General features: G+C 47.2%; 1 protein-coding gene across 5 annotated transcripts in view; it reads left to right on the top strand.

Annotated features, from left to right (window-relative positions):
* Positions 1-12,276, top strand: part of ITPR2 (inositol 1,4,5-trisphosphate receptor type 2) — a 467,841-nt gene that overhangs the window by 445,181 nt on the left and 10,384 nt on the right. The gene's annotated exons all lie outside the window — the stretch shown is intronic.

The raw sequence follows: 12,276 nt of genomic DNA, 5'->3' as shown, positions 1-12,276 counted from the left end.
GAGGAGGGATGAATAGGATGTAAAATTTAGAAGAGTGATTGGTAAGATGTACAGTTTAAGCGGAATAGGTGTGATGGGCAGTATGTCCAGTGTGGGTGGATGAGGTGTGATGGGAGGCGTGTCCAGTGTGGGTGGATGAGGTGTGATGGGAGGCGTGTCCAGTGTGGGTGGATGAGGTGTGATGGGAGGCGTGTCCAGTGTGGGTGGATGAGGTGTGATGGGAGGCGTGTCCAGTGTGGGTGGATGAGGTGTGATGGGAGGCGTGTCCAGTGTGGGTGGATGAGGTGTGATGGGTGGCGTGTCCAGTGTGGGTGGATGATGTGTGATGGGAGGCATGTCCAGTGTGGGTGGATGAGGTGTGATGGCCGGTGTGTCCAGTGTGGGTGGATGAGGTGTGATGGCCGGTGTGGGTGGATGAGGTGTGATGGGAGGCGTGTCCAGTGTGGGTGGATGAGGTGTGATAGCCGGTGTGTCCAGTGTGGGTGGATGAGGTGTGATGGCTGGTGTGTCCAGTGTGGGTGGATGAGGTGTGATGGCCGGTGTGGGTGGATGAGGTGTGATGGGCGGCATGTCCAGTGTGGGTGGATGAGGTGTGATGGCCGGTGTGTCCAGTGTGGGTGGATGAGGTGTGATGGCCGGTGTGTCCAGTGTGGGTGGATGGGGTGTGATGACCGGTGTGGGTGGATGAGTTGTGATGGGCGGCGTGTCCAGTGTGGGTGGATGAGGTGTGATGGGAGGCGTGTCCAGTGTGGGTGGATGAGGTGTGATGGGTGGCGTGTCCAGTGTGGGTGAATGAGGTGTGATGGGTGGCGTGTCCAGTGTGGGTGGATGAGGTGTGATGGCCGGCGTGTCCAGTGTGGGTGGATGAGGTGTGATGGCCGGTGTGTCCAGTGTGGGTGGATGAGGTGTGATGGCCGGCGTGTCCAGTGTGGGTGGATGAGGTGTGATGGGAGGCGTGTCCAGTGTGGGTAGATGAGGTGTGATGGGAGGCGTGTCCAGTGTGGGTAGATGAGGTGTGATGGGAGGCTTGTCCAGTGTAGGTGGATGAGGTGTGATGGGAGGCGTGTCCAGTGTGGGTGGATGAGGTGTGATGGTCAAGTTTGTACAGTTTAGTGGATGAGGAGTGATGGGTAAGATGTTCATTTTAGGTGGATGAGGAGTGATGGAGAGGGTATAGATTTTGCCCATCACTTAAAGGATAACTGAAGTGAGAGGTTTATGGAGGCTGCCATATTTTTTATACTTTAAGTAATACCAGTTGCCTGACAGATCTGCTGATCTATTTGGCTGCCATAGTGTCTGAATCGCACCAGAAACAAGTATGCAGCTAATCTTGTCAGATCTGACAATAATGTCAGAAAAACCTGATCTGCTGCATGCTTGTTCAGGGTCTACGGCTGAAAGTATTAGGGGCAGAGGATCAGCAGGGCAGCCAGGAAACTGGTATTGCTTAAAATGAAATAAATATAGCAGCTTCCACATACCTCTCACTACAGTTGTCCTGTAACTGTAGACTCTGCCCATCACTCCTCCGCCACCTACACTCCTCATGCTGGCCTTCATTCCTCATTCACCTGCACGCTACATTATGCCCATCACTCCCCAACCACATACGGTGTACATTTTGTTCATTCTCTAAATTGTACACTCCTTCCATCACTCTTCATCCAGCAACACTGTATACGTTGCCTATCCCTCCCCATCCACCTAAACTGTGACTCCACCCATCACTCTTCATCATGTACTCCCTGCCCATCACTCCTCATTAGGTATGGTCAATGAGATGGAAATAATTCCAAATTGACTCAAGATTGCACATTTTTATGCAAATTATGCAGATTATGAAAATGAGCCAGTCGAATCCTACCTCATCAAGATTCCATTCATCCAGGCCCGGATTTACATCAGAAGAGCCTATAGGCACAGACGTCCTGGCACCTCCATGAACCTACAAACCCCCACTGACCCGCACCGTCGCTTTTCCCTTGCCCGTCATAGGTAGCTACAGGTGCCCCTTAATATTGAGGGTACTTCTGGCTACCTAATACTAAGTAGCTAGAGGTGCCCCAAAGTATTAGGTAGCTAGATGAACCTCACTATTAAGTAGCGAGAGGTGCCCCTGACTATAGGCAGATCTGGTCAGTGGAATGCTGAGAGACGGGTGAGTAACCTCTCATTTACATACCTTATCAGGACTCTGCATAGGGAAGGAGGTGCTCAGGGAGGGGAGTGAGCCGCCTTTCCATCATCAGGCGCCTGTAGGTACGTGCCTACAGTGCCTTGTGGTAAATCTGACCCTGCATTCATCCATTTTCAAGCTGTTTACATTTGCACACACTTGATCTCTAACCCCTCCTCTGCTTGTACTGCACACCATCTGTCTACACTGCGCCTTGTTGCTAACCCCTCCTCTGCTTGTACTGCACACCATCTGTCTACACTGCGCCTTGTTGCTAACCCCTCGTCTGCTTGTATTGCACACCATCTGTCTACACTATGCCCTGTTGCTAACCCCTCCTCTGCTTGCACTGCACACCATCTGTCTACACTGCGCCTTGTTGCTAACCCCTCCTCTGCTTGTACTGCACACCATCTGTCTACACTGCGCCTTGTTGCTAACCCCTCCTCTGCTTGTATTGCACACCATCTGTCTACACTATGCCCTGTTGCTAACCCTCCTCTGCTTGTACTGCACACCATCTGTCTACACTGCGCCTTGTTGCTAACCCCTTCTCTGCTTGTATTGCACACCATCTTTCTACACTATGCCCTGTTGCTAACCCTTCCTGTTTGTACTGCACCCCATCTTTCTACACTATGCCCTGTTGCTAACCCTTCCTGTTTATACTGCACCCCATCTTTCTACACTATGCCCTGTTGCTAATCCTTCCTGTTTATACTGCACCCCATCTTTCTACACTATGCCCTGTTGCTAACCCTTCCTGTTTGTACTGCACCCCATCTTTTTACACTATGCCCTGTTGCTAATCCTTCCTCTTTGTACTGCACCCCATCTTTCTACACTATGCCCTGTTGCCAACCCTTCCTGTTTATACTGCACCCCATCTTTCTACACTATGCCCTGTTGCCAACCCTTCCTGTTTATACTGCACCCCATCTTTCTACACTATGCCCTGTTGCCAACCCTTCCTGTTTATACTGCACCCCATCTGTCTACACTGCACCCTGTTGCTGACCCCTTCTCTACTTGCACTGCACACCACCTGTCTACACTATGCTCTGTTGCTAGCCCCTCCTCTGCTTGCACTGCACCCCATCTGTCTACTCTGCACCCTATTGCTAACCCCTCCTTTTTCCTGTATTGTACACAAAGCTGTACAAAAACTGTACAATATTGAATAGAATGTTACATGTATAGTCTTGACTGGGTGCCAGTCAGGGCCGTTTCTAGCCTTTTTGTCCTGTGTTACTGCCCCCACCCCCAAGGAAAAAAAATGCACACACTAAAGAATATGAACAATGTGGTGTATAAAGTGGATGCTTAATACAGGGAGTCCCCAAGTTACATACATCCCGCTGATCCTGACGCATTTTGTTGCACACCCCGTTCCTGCAGTCCCCCAGCTTAGTGTGTAAATGCAGAGTACAGTGCAGGAGAAGTGGTGCTCTCTGCTGGAGTACAGTGCTGTGCTTCCACCTGTCCGCTCGGCATAGTGCCCAACATCTCCTACTGCATGTAGCATGATTACACAGGACAGGATGATCGCACAGGCACAGCACTGGACTCTGGTGGGGAGGTGAGAGCACAGCTTCTGCTGCACTATACTCTGCATTTACACACTGGGCTGGAGGACTTCAAGACTCAGGAAGGGGATGGGAACAGATAGTGGCACAAGGCAAACAATAAGAAGACACAGGGAGACAGAGGGAGGCATGAAATGGGTCAGAAGGAGGCACAGGGGGACAGAGGAAAGCACGGGGAAGATAAGGGGGCATGGAGGGACGCAGTGTCGGCTGCCTGTGCCTGCAATCTACACTCTCTGGGTGCAGCAGAAGCAGGTGATAGAACACCTGTAGGGGTGGGGCTTAGTCTAGGGGCATGGCGCCCCCAGGACCAATGGCACTCCAGGCAATAGAGAATGCCTATGCCTAATAACTCCCCTGGTGCCAGTGCTCAGTCCTGTTTTGGGTCACCTCTTTCACCATCCTTGTGGAAAATAGTAAACTGAGAAGGCACTCTGGTTACACATAAACCTGCATTTATGTATTGCGTGGGTTTACATGCACACCTTGAAGTTCTTCCCTTCATCCAATGAGTGCAATATGAGCTTACTGTCAAGTTTTGGAAATTCTTTGCTGGCTGCAAATTGAAATAGATTAATCACATTAAATTACAAGAGGAACTGTGCAACATTGATCTGCGCTTATGGCAAATTTATAGCAAGATTGGAACAGTAAATCCCTATTCAGAGGATGGTCAGGAGTGTGAATGGAAGAATTTCTTGGAACCCTTTGTTCCAGTGAACGCTGGAAAGCAAAAGTAACGTTTAATGAGTGTGTTTGAGTAACAGATTCCTGGAAATGGCAGAGTTCAAAGGTCACCCCATAAAACCATTATTGTTACGGCACCCCCAACATCCTCATGTGCAACTGGCACCTGAAACCTGATTTGTTTTACAGCCCAGTAAACTCTGTTGCCCTCTCCGCCATAAACCGCTGACTCCCTGCAGCAGATAAACTTTGACACCAAAGCTTATCTGTCCCCAGGCAGGTGCATGACACGTGGACAACATGCTCTGACGTATGGAAAAAGTGTTTATGTACCAACAGTTAAGATTATCTTTGTCAACTCTGTGTCAGTTCCCAATCATGTTGGCTAGTACTTAGTTTCAATGATTCATTTTCCTAGAAAGGCTTGAAAGCGCCAGTTTATCTCAAACTTTTATTAGGTATCAGCTGGCTGGCAGCAAAGGATTCTGGGAGCATGGGGAGATAGCAGCCATGGCGATTGGGTAGCAGTTACCCAAGGAAAGACTTGAAGGACCACTATAGTGAAAAAGTAATCAGTTAAAGAGAACCCGAGGTGTGTTTAAAGAATGTTATCTGCATACAGAGGCTGGATCTGCCTATACAGCCCAGCCTCTGTTGCTATCCCAAACCCCTCTAAGGTCCCCCTGCACTCTGCAATCCCTCATAAATCACAGCAGTGCTGTGAGGCTGTGTTTACATCTGTAGTGTCAGTCTCAGCTGCTCCCCGCCTCCTGCATAGCTCCGGTCCCTGCCCCCTCCCTTCCCTCCAATCAGCAGGGAGAGAAGGGATGCAGGCGGGGACTGGAGTTCTGCAGGAGGCGGGGAGAGCAGCAGACTGACACTATAGAGATAAACACAGCCAGCTCTGACAAGCTGTTTGTCAGCAGCAGGGCTGTGATTTATGAGGGATTGCAGAGTGCATGGGGACCTTAGGGGGGTTTGGGATAGCAACAGAGGCTGGGCTGTATAGGCAGACCCAGCCTCTGTATGCAGAAAATATTCTTCAAACCCACCTCGGGTTCTCTTTAAAATATGACAGAACCAACAGGTGTTGGACTAGTCCATTTCCTCATGGGGGATTCTCAGGTTTTACTTCATTTTCAAAAGGATTTCCTGAAAGGCACTTTAACTGCCAAAATCGTAAGATATCAGTCAGATACCTACTCACTTGCAAACTAATTTGGCAGTTAGGCCTCTTTCCCACCAAGACGTTGCGTTTTAGGGGACGTTATAGGTCGCATAACGTGCCCCTAACGCAACGCCTGGTGGTGCTGGAGGAGGACGATACCAAAAGCTGCGTTATGCAGCTCTTGGTGTGCCTTTTTTGTGCTGTGCGATGCGGAGACCATGTGATCCGCATCGCGTGGTCCCGCCAGCCAATCGCCACACAGAGCGGCCACTCCAGGAAGTAAACACTGCACGTCACAGTGCAGTGCATATTAATTAGCCACGTGGCTGGCCGCGGAGGAGGAGGGGAGACCTCCTCCTCCAACATCACTGAGCGTGTGCAAACAGTCTAACGCGGCTTATAACAGCATGCAGCACTTTCTTTTAACTTGCTGCGTTACAATGTAACGCAACGTGGGCACTGTGAACAGCCCATTGATTTTTCATTGCTATGCGGTGGGCTGCGTTACAGGCTGCTCTAACGTGCTCCTGTAACTTCTTATTGTGAAAGCAGCCTTAGACTTCCCAACTGCCGTTCAGGAAATGCCTTTGAAAACAAAAGAAAACCCTGAGAATCCCCCTTAAGGAAATGGACCAGTCCAAAACCTGTTGGTCGTGCCAGATTATAACTGCTTACTTTTTTCATTACAGTGGTCCTTTAAAGTTGTTGAGAGTTGTGCTGAAAAAAAAAAGCCAGATACTTACCTAGGGTGATGGAAGGCTCTGGGTCCTAATGAGCCTTCCCTCTCTTCTCCCGGTGCCCTCGGTGCCGCGCTCGGGAGCAGAGTCCTCCCAAAGACCGGTGGCTCCATACTGCTCACGTGCGAGTGCTCAAGAGAGGGCGCTCGCTTGCGTGTGTGCAGTATAGAGCGGCCTTTCTTCCGGAGCACTCGACCTTCCGAAGCCTCCCTTTGGCGGCGGAGACAGCAGCATTTCACCGAATTGCTGCTACGGGGAATCCTGCACTGGAACGGGCACCGGGAGAGGAGAGGGAAGGCTCATTAGGACCCAGAGCCTTTCCTCTCCTTAGGTAAGTATATGGTTGTTTTTGTTTTGTTTTTTCAGCACGCTTCCCATTGACTTTTAGGCTAGAAAGCCACTAGGAGCGATTTTCTGGGCGGTTTACGATTTGAAAACTCTTGCTAATGTAATGCTATGGGTGTGATTCCACTTGAGCGATTTGATTTTATAAAAATCCACCATAGCATTGCATTAGCAAGAGCTTTTTCAAATCACTAGCGCTTAGAAATTTCTCCTAGTGGGTTTCTGGCCTTAGGGAGTCTTGCCCAAGGTCTCCTTCCTGAATAGGTTCTGGCTTACTGAGGGGAAGAGGCAAGATTTGAACCTTGGTCTCCTGTGTCAGAGGCAGGTTTTGTTAGGTAATGTTAAAAGCCAACTCCTTGATTAAAGTTTGTTTTGATTTTGATAGTATGAAGTTTTCAAGCCACTTTTGGGTTGTTATAAGTCATGTATCTCATCTGGCACTGCCACGGTCATCTATAGCTGTTCTGTGTTTTACATCTCTGTGGGGAATGGATGCAAAAAGTATTTTAGTACAAAACTACTTCTGTCTACAGCGGACGTCTATGGGCATTTTTGTTTTCCCATATTCCTTTGCCGCGAACGTCTAAAAATCATTTAGTGCAAAGTTAGGGCTTAGTGCCAACTTTCTACTTTACTGGAAATATGCAAAAAGTTCTAAGGTGATGCAGAATTGTGCAAATGTCACTGCAAATCTATACAGCTTGAAAAAAGTAACTGTCATAATGCAATATATATGCAGTAATATGCTTTTCAAACAGGCCGGGGGGGGGGGGGGGGGGAGTGATGTGATGACATCACAGCGACCTGTCCAGCTCCACAAGCCTACAAGTGGTATGTTTAGGACCAGGCTTGGCAAGCCTTATACAGTAAAACCCCCGTTATCCAGAAGTCTTAAGCAACCAGAAAAAAATCCCAGCTTTGCAGGATGCAGAAATCTTTTACACCTCTTCACACAGAAATGTATATGTGAGGCATGCTGACCAGCCATTCCAACACTCCACTATCCCAATCCCTAGGAAAGCCCAGAGTCATTGCTTCATTAGAAAGGAGAAGCCATATAGTTGCCTGGTGGTGAGCTTTATAAATAGCTCCTGCCATGCTAGTGTGATGTTACCAGTTAGCAGTGTGTTTTCATAGGCACAGATGGAGCAGTAACGCACAGAGCAGGGAGCAGGTTGGCGGCTTGTGCTATAATCTCCAGTCTGTTCTCACATTTGGTTTATGAAATTGTTTGTTCAGTTTGTCAAACTCTCTTCTACTATTTATATCAATAGCATCTGCTTTGCGCGCACAAACGCCTGCTGCTTCTGCCAAAATTGCGTCATGCACCCCGGAGGCTGCCACCCGTCATCAGACTTGTGGCGTGTCTGTTATATCGGGGGTTTAAGGAGAAAAACATATCCGGTCTGTCATTTTTTTTTTCCTTACTAAAACTGTTCTTTTAAAATCTCTTTATCTCACATCCTGATCGGAAATCTATGGCTTGTGTAGTTAGCCTGTGTATGGAGCTAAATATTTAGACCCCTGATATTAGGTCTGGCCTGCATTTGTCAGCTTGGTCTATTTTTTATAGCCTGAACCAAAGCAAGCATCTTGATGCTTATCTTGGGATCATAATCACTACGGGTATATAAATGCTTCTAATCCTTTTTATAGTACCTTATGCCCCCAGAATTTGGTAGCCAGAGCTCTCCATCATGCAGTTTGTGTAGTGGAGCAACGGGGCGAGGTGACTCACTGCTCCAGGATCCAGCGACTGGCATGCAATACTATACATATTCCTGCTAGGTGTCCTGGTCTCCATGCCTGCAGTGCTGTCTGTCATGTAACCAGCTGATGCTGGCGGGTCAAGTGAGGACAAATGCTGCTGCAGCCATGGAGACTAGGAGGCCTAGGTGGAAGGTAGATTGTGTGTGTTGCTGGAAAGGAGAGTTAGGTCACCTCTTTGCTCCTCTGAGCAATCTTCATGAACCTGCTTAAAGGAGAACTGTAGTGAGAGGTATATGGAGGCTGCCATATTTATTTCCTTTTAAGCAATACCAGTTGCCTGGCAGCCCTGCTGATTTATTTGGCTGAAGAAGTGTCTGAATAACACCAGAAACAAGCATGCAGCTAATCTTGTCATATCTGTCTAAATTGTCAGAAAAACCTGATCTGCTGCATGCTTGTTCAGGGTCTATGGCTAGGGCCCGTTTCCACTTGTGCGGTGAGGAATCGCTGCTGATTCCCCGCTGACGAAATCGCATGCGGGTGCGATTCCACATGCGTATTCTACAGCGATTTCGCATAGGTTAGTATTGATGCAATTTTAACCATGTCACTGCCAGTGTGATTTAACATTAGTTCCTATGCAAAATCGCATGCGAAATCGTGGTAAAATACGCATGCCAAAACCGCATGCCATTTCCCTATTAAATACATTAGCAGCGATTCGCATAGCGGCGTGCTGGGTGCGAATTCTGATGGCTCTTCCCTGCAGATTTCTCCCGCACAGAAAAATGCTCAGGATAACTGACAAGTAGAAACAGGGCCATCCACTTGTATCGGCTATGCGATAGTGGAAACGGGCCCTGAAAGTATTAGAGGCAGAGGATCAGCAGGATAGCCAGGTAACTGGTATTGCTTAAATGGAAATAAATATGGCAGCTTCCATATACCTCTCTCTACAGTTCTCCTTTAAAGCGGATCCAAGATGAAAAACTAACTATAACAAGTAACTTGCCTATATATCGTCTCTAAAGTTTAGATTGTTGAAGCTGTTTGCAGCTAGAATTGCTGAGTAAACCGTTTACGATTATTTATTCCTGTGATACAATGAGGGCAGCCATGTTCTGTTTGTCACATTACACATAGGCTAGCTGATCTGTATTTCCCACTCCCCTCCCCTACTCCCTCCTCCCCTCTGGATCTGAAATCTCAGGCTAGTAACCTCCTACTCCTCCTGCCCAGACTGAGCTCCCATAAGCCCTTGCTACTAAGGCTGAGAGTACCAAGGCTCTCTCAAGAAGCTGTGGGCGAGGCTTGTTTAGTTTATAGGGAATTAGAGTACTAAAACAAAACAAAAAAGTATTTGGCTTGAGGAATGCCCTATAAACTACCGGTATATGAAAGGAACACAATTATGCAAGGATTAAAAGTTTATCTCGGAACCACTAAGTCCAGTACAGGCAGAAATAAGTTCAAATATGAAATGTTGTGTTTTTTATACTCCTGATAACTGTATGTATATTGGCTGCTTGATGCGCTACAGTTATGTCAGATTTGCAAGTATTTGAGTATCTGGCTCATAAGAAGCAGCCCACTTCTCTCCAGAGTGCTGTGTCACTACTACACAGCATCCTGAATACCCCACGCCATTCTCTGCTTCAAGCAGATGCAGGAGTTGCTCATTGGCTGCACACGCAGTACCTCCTAGATTGCATTATTTGAATGAATAGTTGGTGGACCTGTAATCCTGCGACCAGATGGCATTTAAATGTTTTTCTTACTAGCCTGGACTAGGCTTTATCCCGATGCCCAGCTGAGAGATCTGGAGAGTCCGATCATCTCGGCTGAATGCAGTATGAGGACATTGTTCTCCTACTTCCCCCCTCCAGTTCTGTTGTGTGTGCCATGCATGTGCCTCCTCCCCGCTCCATGGAGACTGAGTCCCGATTCCTGCGGGTGACAGTAATTGTGCTCCTTGCGATTGCCTGCATAGGTCTCTGAGGGGAGAGGGTTCCCTTGTCTGCAGATACCTGTACTAAGACTGTCACCCCAAGTGATGACAAACCTTTATTTCTGGTGACACATGTAGAGTATCTCACAGAAACAGGGCAGTGTGGTTTTCTATGTGGACAGGCTGACCAGTAACATCCTATTATTAGATGTACGTTTCATGATATCCGGTAATTCTGACCATCAGAATTGCAGCTACTGGTGCAGGAAACTCCAAGGTGGTATCTGCTTCTTTAGGCCTCACTCACATGAATGTCTTGGAGCATATTATGCTTTAGAGAAACCATTGCATTACAGCCGGGAGGAAGTGGGGTGTCCTGGTACTCAGGCTAATTCACTCAGGCTTTTGGGAATATTGGTTGGCTTCCCATTTACAAAGTGATAAGAAACCACGGCAACCAGTGCTCCAGGTTTGGCAGCTGTCACTCAGCGTTTGTTTGGCGGTCTTTTAGTTTCCATTATCATGTTCTTTTCTTGCTGTGTCACATTTCTGTGTTGGCTAAATGCTATGCAAATGAGGGACCTCAATGCAATTGTGGTGCATAATGTGGAGGACTTGGAATGTTATTGTGAATGACATTGCACAGGTCAGGTGAGAGGGATGCACAGCTAGCAACAACCTTTATCTGCTGCTATTCCTAGTAATGTCAGGTGAGGAGGGGAGAGTGGCTGAGGATGAGGATGACGCTCCTACTGGGACACAATCTGAACTCTGATTTCTGGTGAAAATTAGAATTTCAGGTGCATTTCAAGGTACCAAAGTAGAATAGAATTTAAAGTACTATTAAACTCATAGGTATATGGAAGCTGTCATATTTATTTCCTTTTAACCAATACCAGTTGCCTGGCAGTCCTGCTGGTCTCTTTGGCTGCAGTAGTGTCTGGATCACACACCTGAAACAAGAATGTGGCTAATCCAGTCTGACTTCAGTCAGAAACATTTAACCTGCATGCTTCTTCAGGGTCTAGGTCCACAGAGGCAGAGGATTAGCAATGATTGAGAGATGCAAAGAATTCCGAGTTGATACAGGATTATGCAAATTCCGTATGCCAATTTATGCAGCTTGAAAGTGGATCAAGCAATTTAAATTTTGGAGCGATTTGATTGGTCCATTTTCGAACGGCATACATGCGCATACAGAATTTGCATAATGTTGCATCATCTCTGACCTGTTTGCACCTCATTGACCACCCCTACTGAGGATCAGGAGAACAGCCAGGCAGTTTGCATTGTATAAAAATGCAAACTAATAACAGCGCTCAGTGGTGCTAAGTGCTTTAGTTTGCATTGTATAAAAGAAAATAAATATGGCAGCCCACATGTCGTTCTCACTTCAGGTTCCCTTTAATAACAAAAAAAAAATGTGGGGGACGGTGTAATTCCAGAGGTGAAAAAGTCTCAGATGCCATCTTTACTCTTTATGCCAGTGCGCAGTTCCACAGATAGATAGAATAGATTTCATGTTGAAACATATTGATAATCTGTGAATAGAGTGTAAGGATTCAATCCCTCTCAGATCACATTTTATCTTACAGGAATCTATCTGAGGGTTGAATATGGTGGTCATCTATTAGTGTATGGCCACCTTTATGCCTCGTACACACCATGCCATTTCCCATAAGATCACAGGTCAAATCGATAATTACCGACAAGTCTGATCTGATTTCTGATTGATTTTCTAATTAGTTCTATACAAAATTGATTAGAAATTAGATTGGACCTGTCGGAAATTATGGATTGGCCCCGCGATCTGATGGGAAATTGCATGGTGTGTTATAAGCTTTTCTTGCTGTATTTAGAAGTACCAGTCTCAGGCTGAGCTGCTCTGTTGATTGATGCTGTGCTGGTGTCTCTCA

Source organism: Hyperolius riggenbachi, chromosome 3 (genome assembly GCF_040937935.1).
Source record: "Hyperolius riggenbachi isolate aHypRig1 chromosome 3, aHypRig1.pri, whole genome shotgun sequence".
Taxonomy (NCBI): Eukaryota; Metazoa; Chordata; class Amphibia; order Anura; family Hyperoliidae; genus Hyperolius; species Hyperolius riggenbachi.
The sequence above is the reverse complement of the archived record's forward strand: the minus strand, read 5'-3'. Positions and strand labels throughout refer to the sequence as shown.